This window comes from Prionailurus bengalensis, chromosome X (assembly GCF_016509475.1).
Source record: "Prionailurus bengalensis isolate Pbe53 chromosome X, Fcat_Pben_1.1_paternal_pri, whole genome shotgun sequence".
In the NCBI taxonomy this organism is placed as follows: domain Eukaryota; kingdom Metazoa; phylum Chordata; class Mammalia; order Carnivora; family Felidae; genus Prionailurus; species Prionailurus bengalensis.
In genome coordinates this window covers 104,250,614-104,259,167 of record NC_057361.1, presented here as the reverse complement: position 1 = coordinate 104,259,167, position 8,554 = coordinate 104,250,614, and the positions used below count along the sequence as shown (strand labels likewise).

At 34.7% G+C, this 8,554-nt stretch overlaps 1 pseudogene; it reads right to left on the bottom strand.

Annotated features, from left to right (window-relative positions):
* Positions 1-1,712: 1,712 nt before the first annotated feature.
* LOC122477498 lies at positions 1,713-2,097 on the bottom strand (annotated as a pseudogene).
* Between the last annotated feature and the right edge of the window lie 6,457 nt (positions 2,098-8,554).

Below are 8,554 nucleotides of genomic sequence, written 5' to 3'. Positions count from 1 at the left end.
TGTTTCCTTTGCTGTGCAGAAGCTTTTTATCTTGATGAAGTCCCAATAGTCTATGCTTGCTTTTGTTTTCCTTGCCTTAAGTGACATGACTAGTAAGAAGTTGCTGTGACTGAGGTCACAGAGGTTGCTGCCTGCGTTCCCCTCTAGAATTTTGATAGTTTCCTGTTTCACATTTAGGTCTTTCATCCATTTTGAAATTACTTTTGTGTGTGGTGTAAGAAAGTGGTCCAGGTTTATTCTTCTGCATGTTGCCGTCATTTTCCCAACACCATTTCCTGAAGAGAGCTTTTTTCTATTGGATATTTTTTTCCTGCTTTGTCAAATATTAGTTGACCATATAGTTGTGGGTCCATTTCTATTCTGTTCCATTGATCTATGTGTCAGTATTTGTGCCAGTATCATACTGCATTTTGCTTTAAAAAATTTTGATGTTTATTTATTTTTGAGAGAGAGAGAGAGAGAGAGAGAGAGAGAGAATCGAAGCAGGCTTCAGGCTCCGAGCTGTCAGCACAGAGCCCAACAGAGAACATGAACTTATGGACTGCAAGATCATGACCTGAGCTGAAGTTGGATGCTTAACTGACTGAGCCACCCAGGCACCCCCACCCCCATACTGTCTTGATGACTACAACTTTGTAGTATAGCTTAAAATTTGGAATTGTGATGCCTCAAGTTTTCTGTTTTTCAAGATTACTTTGACTATTCAGGGTCTTTTGTGGTTCCATACAAATTTTAGGATTGTTTGTTCTAGTTCTGTGAAGAATGCCATTGGTATTTTGATATGTATTGCATTAAATGTCTAGATTGCTTTGGATAGTATAGACATTTTACCAAGGTTTGCTCTTCCAATGCATGAGCATGGAATGCTTTTCCATTTCTTTGTGTCCTCTTTAATTTCTTTCATAAGTGTTCTATAGTTTTCAGAGTACAGACCTTTTACCTTTTTAGTTAGGATCAGCCCTGCAGCCCAGGAATAATTCCCACTTGATCATGGTGAATAATTCTTTTAATGTACTGTTGAATTCTATTTGCTAGTATGTTGTTGAGAATTTTTGCAAACATGTTCATCAGAGATATTGGCCTGTAATTCTCCTTTTTAGAGGTGTCTTTGTTCAGTTTTGGAATCAAGGTAATCCTGGATTTCTAGAATGAGTTTGGAAGTCTTTCTTATATTTCTATTTTTTGGAAAAGTTTGAGAAGAATAGGTGTCAACTCTACTTTAAATGTCTTGTAGAATTCCCCTAGGAAGCCATTTGGCCCAGGACTCTTGTTTCTTGGGAGAATTTTATTATTGATTCAATTTTTGCTGGTTATGGGCCTGTTCAAATTTTCTTTTTATTCCTGTTTCAGTTTTGGAAATTTGTAAGTTTGTAGGAATTTGTCCATTTCTTCCAGATTATCCAGTTTGCTGGCATTTAATTTTTCATAGTATTCTTATGTAATTGTTTGTATTTCTATGTTGTTAGTTATGATCTGTCCTCTTTCATTTATGATTTTATCTAATTGGGTCCTTTGTCTTTTCTTTTTAATAAGCCTGGCTAAGGCTTCATCAATTTTGTTTATTCTTTCCAAAAACTATCTCTTAGTTTCATCGATCTGTTCTACTGGGTTTTTGTTGTTGTTTTTGTTGTTTCTATATTGTTTATGTCTGCCCTAATCTTCCATTGCTGTAAGTGGGGTGTTAAAATTCCCCACTATTTTTTCTCAAGAGAACAAATCCACACCTTTATTTATTTACTTTTCAGTTAGTTTAAATCCTTGAGGGATACAGCATCACACAGATTCTGTTGCCAATGGCTTTAGCAGGAAAATTGCTTTGGAATTTTGCATGAACAATGCCACTGTTTCCATGAGCACGAGTTACTTTTCCCCAGATTACTCTGGTTTTATTCAGTTTGCCACCAGGAGTTACTGTGTTGTTCTTTGCTTTGTACACATAAGTACATCTCTTGCCTAGATGGAATTCAGTTTCATAAACACCTTCAATTTTAAAAAGAGCTGTGTGCTCCCTCTGGTTCCAGAGACCCCGTTTATAGCCAGCAATAATGGCTTTGTATCACAGCCTTCCAGACATATTTGTCATTTCAGGAGTCCTGTTCCCAGAAGGCCTCCAAAGGTTCCAAGATGGCAGAAAGAGAAAGGCCAAAATTCCCTACTATTATTGTATTATTATCAATGAGTTTCTTTATGTTTGTTATTAATCGATTTATATGTTTTGGTGTACCAAGTTGGGGGCATAAATATTTACAATCATTAGATCTTCTTGATGGATTGACCCCTTAATTATAATATAATGCCTTCTTCATCTCTTGTTATAGTCTTTGTTTTAAAATCTAGTTTGTCTAAGTATGGCTACTCCAGCTTTCTTCTGACCTCCATTATAATGAAAGATGGTTTTCCATCCCCTCACTTTCAATCTTCAGGTATCTTTAGGTCTAAAATGAGTCTTTTGTAGGCAGCATAGAGATGGATTTTATTTCTTTCTTTTTTTTCATCCATTCTGATATCCTATGTCTTTTGATTGGAGCACTTAGTCCATTTACATTCAGAGTGATTATTGAAAGATATGAATTTAGTGCCATTGAGTTACTTGTAGAGTTGGTGTTTCTGGTGTTACTTGTAGAGTTGGTGTTTCTGGTGATGTTCTCTAGTCCCTTATAGTGTTTGTTGCTTTGGTCTTTTTTTTGTTTTCTTTCTTCCACTCAAAGAGTGCCCCTTAAAGTTTCTTGCAAGGCTGGTTTGGTGGCCATAAACTCCTTTAGTTTTGTTTCTCTGGGAAACCCTTTATCTCTCCTTCTATTCTGAATTACAGCCTTGCTGGATAAAGAATTCTTGTCTGCATATTTTTCCCATTCAGCCCATTGAATATTTCTGGCCACTCCCTTCTGGCCTGTCATGTTTCTGTGGACGGGTCTGCTACTAAACTTATTTGTCTGCCATTGCAGGTTAAATACCTTTTGTCCTGAGCTTCTTTCAAAATTTTCTCTTTATCTTTGTATTTTGCAAGTTTCACTATGATATGTCATGGTGTAGACCCATTTCTGTTGATTTTTAGGACTTGGATACCTGTTTCCTTACCCAAATTAAGGAAGTTCTCAGCTAAAATTTGTTCAAACCTTCTCCTTTTTCCTGCACTTCTTCTGGGTCTCCTGTGGTATGGATATTGTTTTGCTTTATGGAAACCCTGAGTTCTCTAAGTCTCCCTTCATGATCTAATAGCCTTCTTTCTCTCTCCTTTTCAGCTTCATCATTTTCCATAATTTTATCTTCTATATCACCAATTCTCTCCTCTGCTTCTGCAATCCTCATTGTGACTTTATCCAGTCAATTTTACATCTCAATTTCAAAAGTCTCCTTTGAAAAGTATTTTTATTCCCTTAGTATTTTTATTTGAGTTAAGAAATTTTAAGAATGCGATACACTTTATCTAGTCAATAATAGTGTTTAATATATCTAGGAGTTATAGAAAAACTTTCAGGAATTATGTAAGCAGTCATAGGATAGGAGTTAACTACATACAGATATTTTTGCAAGTAGGCCAGGCCTATACAAAATACTAGCCTTAAATTTTTACTATTTTTTCTTGTTCTGTCTCTCCTACTCATAAGTGAATGTTTTCTATTTTCTTAAGAATCATCTTCAATATAGGATCTTTGAGAATTCTGGTTGTGGTAGATTGGACCAAAGGCAGTGAGAGATATTTGTTGGTGTTGGTCATTTTAAGTTGAATACTCTTTATTTGGTCTGGATTTTATATTAAATATTTTCTTTGCTCAAATAAAATGGAAAACTAAAAATTTTAAAGGGTGCAATATTCTTTCCATGTGTATTTATATGTAGATGTATAGGTCTTTGTGTAGGTCTTAGACATGTATTTTCATTTTATTTGTGCTGGAGAGTGTTTAGAATGCAATTTATTAAAATATGCCATTATTTGCCTAATGGTTTTATAAAAATGCCACAATTGTTGTTTTACACATCAGGAAAATGGTCCTCTGCTGCAATATAAAAACAAAAATCTGTACATCTTTTTCATCTCAATGAGTTTCATGGTAGTAGCTGACTTATGCCCCTTTATCTTTTTATTTAGTGACTGTCAGTGAATGTTGGCATAACAGGATGACAATTTGATTGTCACAGCCTCATTGAATTACTTTTCATGATATTTAGATAACAAATGCCATTTTTTAATAAGTTGGTATTTCAAAATAATGTTCTTCTTTACTTTCTCATTTTAAAATGTGTGTGTGTTCTTGTGTGTGTGTGTGTGTTTTGATTTTAAAATTTTCTGCTGCTATCTTTGATACAGCTGCCAATGACCTCTCATTCACTTTACTGTTTCTTTAATACCTCACCCATCAAAAATGAAGGAATGCAAATTTTAAATTCAGCTAGAGATACAAATATCCACAAAACAGACTTCTTTCAATATATAGAGTGTTTTATGGTGTTGTAATATCATTGTACTTTATTGCCTAACCTCCAATGAAATACCAGAACTCAATATGAAAAATGAAAGGGTACTCAAAGCTCATTTTGTACTGTAGGGGGCTCTTTCTGCAGCATCTAAGTTACTCTCCAGGAGTTAGTCACTTAGGTAAGGGCAGTAACTTTTTAGTGTTGAGCCTCTCTAAAAACCTACCAAGTAGTAACTGAGTGACTTTAAGTATTTTAAAATTAACATACTGGTGGCGCGTGGGTGGCTCAGTCAGTTAAGCATCTGACTTCGGCTCAGGTCATGATCTTGCAGTTTGTGGGTTTGAGCCCTACATCAGGCTCTGTGCTGAAAGCTCAGAGTCTGGAGCCTGCTTCGGATTCTGTGCCTCCCTCTCTCTCTGCTCCTCCCCCACTTGCGCTCTGTCTCTGTCTCTCAAAAATGAATAAAGGTTAAAAATTTTTTTTAAATAAAGAATACAGTAAAACTCAAATATAAAAGTAAAGCAAGAGGGAAAACCAACAAACTCAAAATGTGTATAAATCACTTAGCACTGTCCCATATTCCTAGTAAGTTCTCAAAATGGATATCTATTTAGGGGCACCTGGGTGGCTCAGTTGGTTAGGCGTCCAACTTCAACTCAGGTCATGATCTTACAGATTGTAAGTTTGAGCCCTGCATCGAGATCTGTGCGGACAGGTCAGAGCCTGGATCCTGCTTCAGATTCAGTTCTCCCTCTCTCTCTGCCCCTCCCCCACTATCACTCTGTCTCTCTGTCAAAAATAAATAAACATTAAAAATATTTTAAATTAACATACTGTATTAGGGTACATAGCTTTAGTTAATTCTCTTAGCAATCCTGTGAGGTAAGTTTCTGTTCCCATTTTGCAGATGAATAAATTAAAACTCAGGAAGATTAAACACACTGCCCAAGATCCTTGAACTAGTAAGAGAGAGCTGAGAGCCCAACATTGCCCTCCTACCACAAAGCCTGTGTTTCCTTTTCTACTCTGTGATGTCTCCCAGTAATGTTAACACTGCATTTTAGAAGGCTAAATTTTAACTTAAAGCCTTTAAACATATACCCCTTTCAAAATTGCTTTCATGTTTACTCAGGAAAGTCATTGGATATACATGAATATTTGCCTCCCATTCAGTCAGTATTTCCTAGAAAAAAATCCCAACTATCTTGTTCTACAGTGAAACACTTCACTGCTATTTTGAGAAAATACTTATTGCATTGAATAGTTGGAATGCTTCACAGAGTAAAATACCAGTTCTTTTTTCTCCAGCTGTAGCTAGATTTCAAATGTCAGGTTGAGTCATTTCTCTATATTCTGGAAGAATGTGAAACAGTAGGGAATATTTTGAGATGCCAGACACATACAATGTGGCATCTGGACCAAGGGGAGTGATACAGGTCAGTGCCTAGCAGATGGCATAATGAGCTGAAAGGCTACTGGCAGATGGACTTGACAATTTGGGCAAAGCAAAAGAGCTTTTGGCTACTAACACAAAGCACAAGGAAGGCACTGATGAAGATGCCAACTTGGATTTAGCAGCTGATATGGTGAGTATGAGGCCTACAAAAGATAGTAAAGTGATATTCTTTTCTAGGTATGGTATGGAAAAGGCAGTTAATGTAAGCAGAGAGTATTTGAGGTTTTTGGTCAACCAAACTCTTATGCATGATGCAGGGGGCATATTTTTAATGTACTCTAATACTTTTAAGTTGTCATGGTCAAGTATGAATTTATAAGCTGCTTATTAATAGTATAAAGTTACACTTGAATCCTTACTATAGCCTTCATAAGTTAAGCAAATTAACTCCAATTATATATTTTATATTTTATGTTAGTAAAATGAGATATTCACATCACTTGAAACAATGGTAGTAAGTAGGTTTTCTAAGCTAGATTTTTGCTCTAAGACTACTCAGATCAAGGTAGTCATTTTTGTATGTGTGATAGTCCATCAATCTAAAAAGATGATGAAACTATTAAACAACCAATAGTAGAGCATTGAGATGTTTTCCCCGGTAGTGATGATTAATTTGCATCATTTCTGTCTAACTCTTTTGTCCATCTGTAACATATGCTATATTGAATAATTGATGGGCAATTTCTGGCTTAAAATATATATGGGTTTTAGCTTCTGATGAAGTCTTTCTCAACTTGCTGTAAAAATATAATGAATCCACAGAAAATGATAAGAACACACAGAGCCAAAGATAAAAACAAACAAAACAAAGAGAAAATGTCAGTATCTGCGGTAATGAGACTAGACTAAGAAACTAGCAAAAGTTTGTCTCATGAAAGTAAGATGACTAGGGGGTTATAGAGATGAGATTATGTAATTCTACACCATAGCCCATAGCTCAGAGTCCCAAGATCTATACTAACCAGAACTGTAGACAACCGTATCTCTACTGTGAAGGTGCTTTTTTATATGCTATCCATCTTTCTATGTTCATTGAGATATAGCAACTCCCAGAAATATGACTGGATAGGCAATTGGTAGTAGCATAATTTATTCTAGGAACATGTGAGGCCCACAAATAAACCACTATAGCTAGGTCCTGGACATTATAAATTTTCATAGTACATTATGGAACAAGGTTGCATGTGGAGAAAAGCTACCGAATTAAAGCAAAACTATGTTAAGCACATGACAGCTGAAACACAGAAAATGGGGCTAAAATATGTGGACATTAACTTCTCCTCTAACTATGGATCAAAAAAGCTATTCAGCCATTCTTTGAGTTGGCAAAGACTGAGACCAAAGGCAAACAACTCATTGGTTCTATTGCCAAATATTTTGTTTGAAGAGAACTTGCTTCATTTGAAAATGAGTAAAGAGAAAACTCTCAGCACATGGGATACCAAAAATTCAGAGAAAACAGGGAATGGAACATAAAATTCAAAAGTTAATATCACAGCAATTGAGTTCCTCTAAGATCCAGAAAAAAATATCTTATAATTCTTTGACATACTAAACATAGTGGGGGAAAAATACTTTGGAGGTACAAAAACACAAAGTCATATGGGCAACATTCTGAGATATACAGGCAATAAAGTAGGTGAAAAGGGAGATGAGCAAGATAAAGAAGAATATCAATAAACTAAAAATGTAATAGAAGATTGGGAAATTTAAAATGCATATTTGAGTTATTAAGAAGAAGAAATATAATGTAGAATATCAAATTAGTAATGTGGGATAAAAATTTAGGAAGTTTTACTAGAGCCCCAAGGAAAGGAAAAAGGATGAATACGAGAGGGAAAATGGTATCTATGGAAAAAATAGAGATCTAGCCTATGAATAATTGGTATATCTGAGGAACAAATATAACAGAAATTATAATACAAAATATAGTGGAAGACAACTTTCCTGAATTGAAGAAATACCCGTGTACATACTTTGAGACATCTTAATAACTTCCACACAAAAATACTGAAAAGAAACCCATACCCAAATATATTGTGGTTAAATTCTTACATTATAAGGATAATTTTAAAGTGCTGCAGGCATCTGGAAAGGAAAAAATAATAAAGATAATCTAAAAAAAAAAGAAAGCTGGCCCTAGGTTTATCTGTAATATCACAGTCCTGAAGACAATATAACAATATCTAAAAAGCTCTAATTGCCTTTCTAGTACAATGATCAAATAGTATGTAGTATAGATTTCTAGATAGGGATTTTTTTTTCTTTAGAACTCAATACATAGGTTAAAATTGTCTTCAACTGCTGCTTATGAGATATCTGATCCCAGATGACCTTTAGTCCTCTAGAGAAAACTTTTTTTTTTTTAACTCTGGATATTGTATCACTTTCTATTTTTTCTTTTGTCCTCTCTGTTCATAAATTTTACCAAGGATGTTTAGGAACATGTTTCATTGGGATCTGCATTTTCATGAGATAGCATTTGTGTCATTGGCAGATTATTTAGATGTCTCTAGCATTCCATTATCTTAAACTTTAATCCATAACTATTGAAATATATAAATTAAAACTTTTAGTTTTATTATGTTTATAGTTTCCAAATTACTTTCACATAAATTATAAGCATTACATGTTTTTTAACATTTTGCATTATTTTGTACTGGTTCTAAAAATGTAATA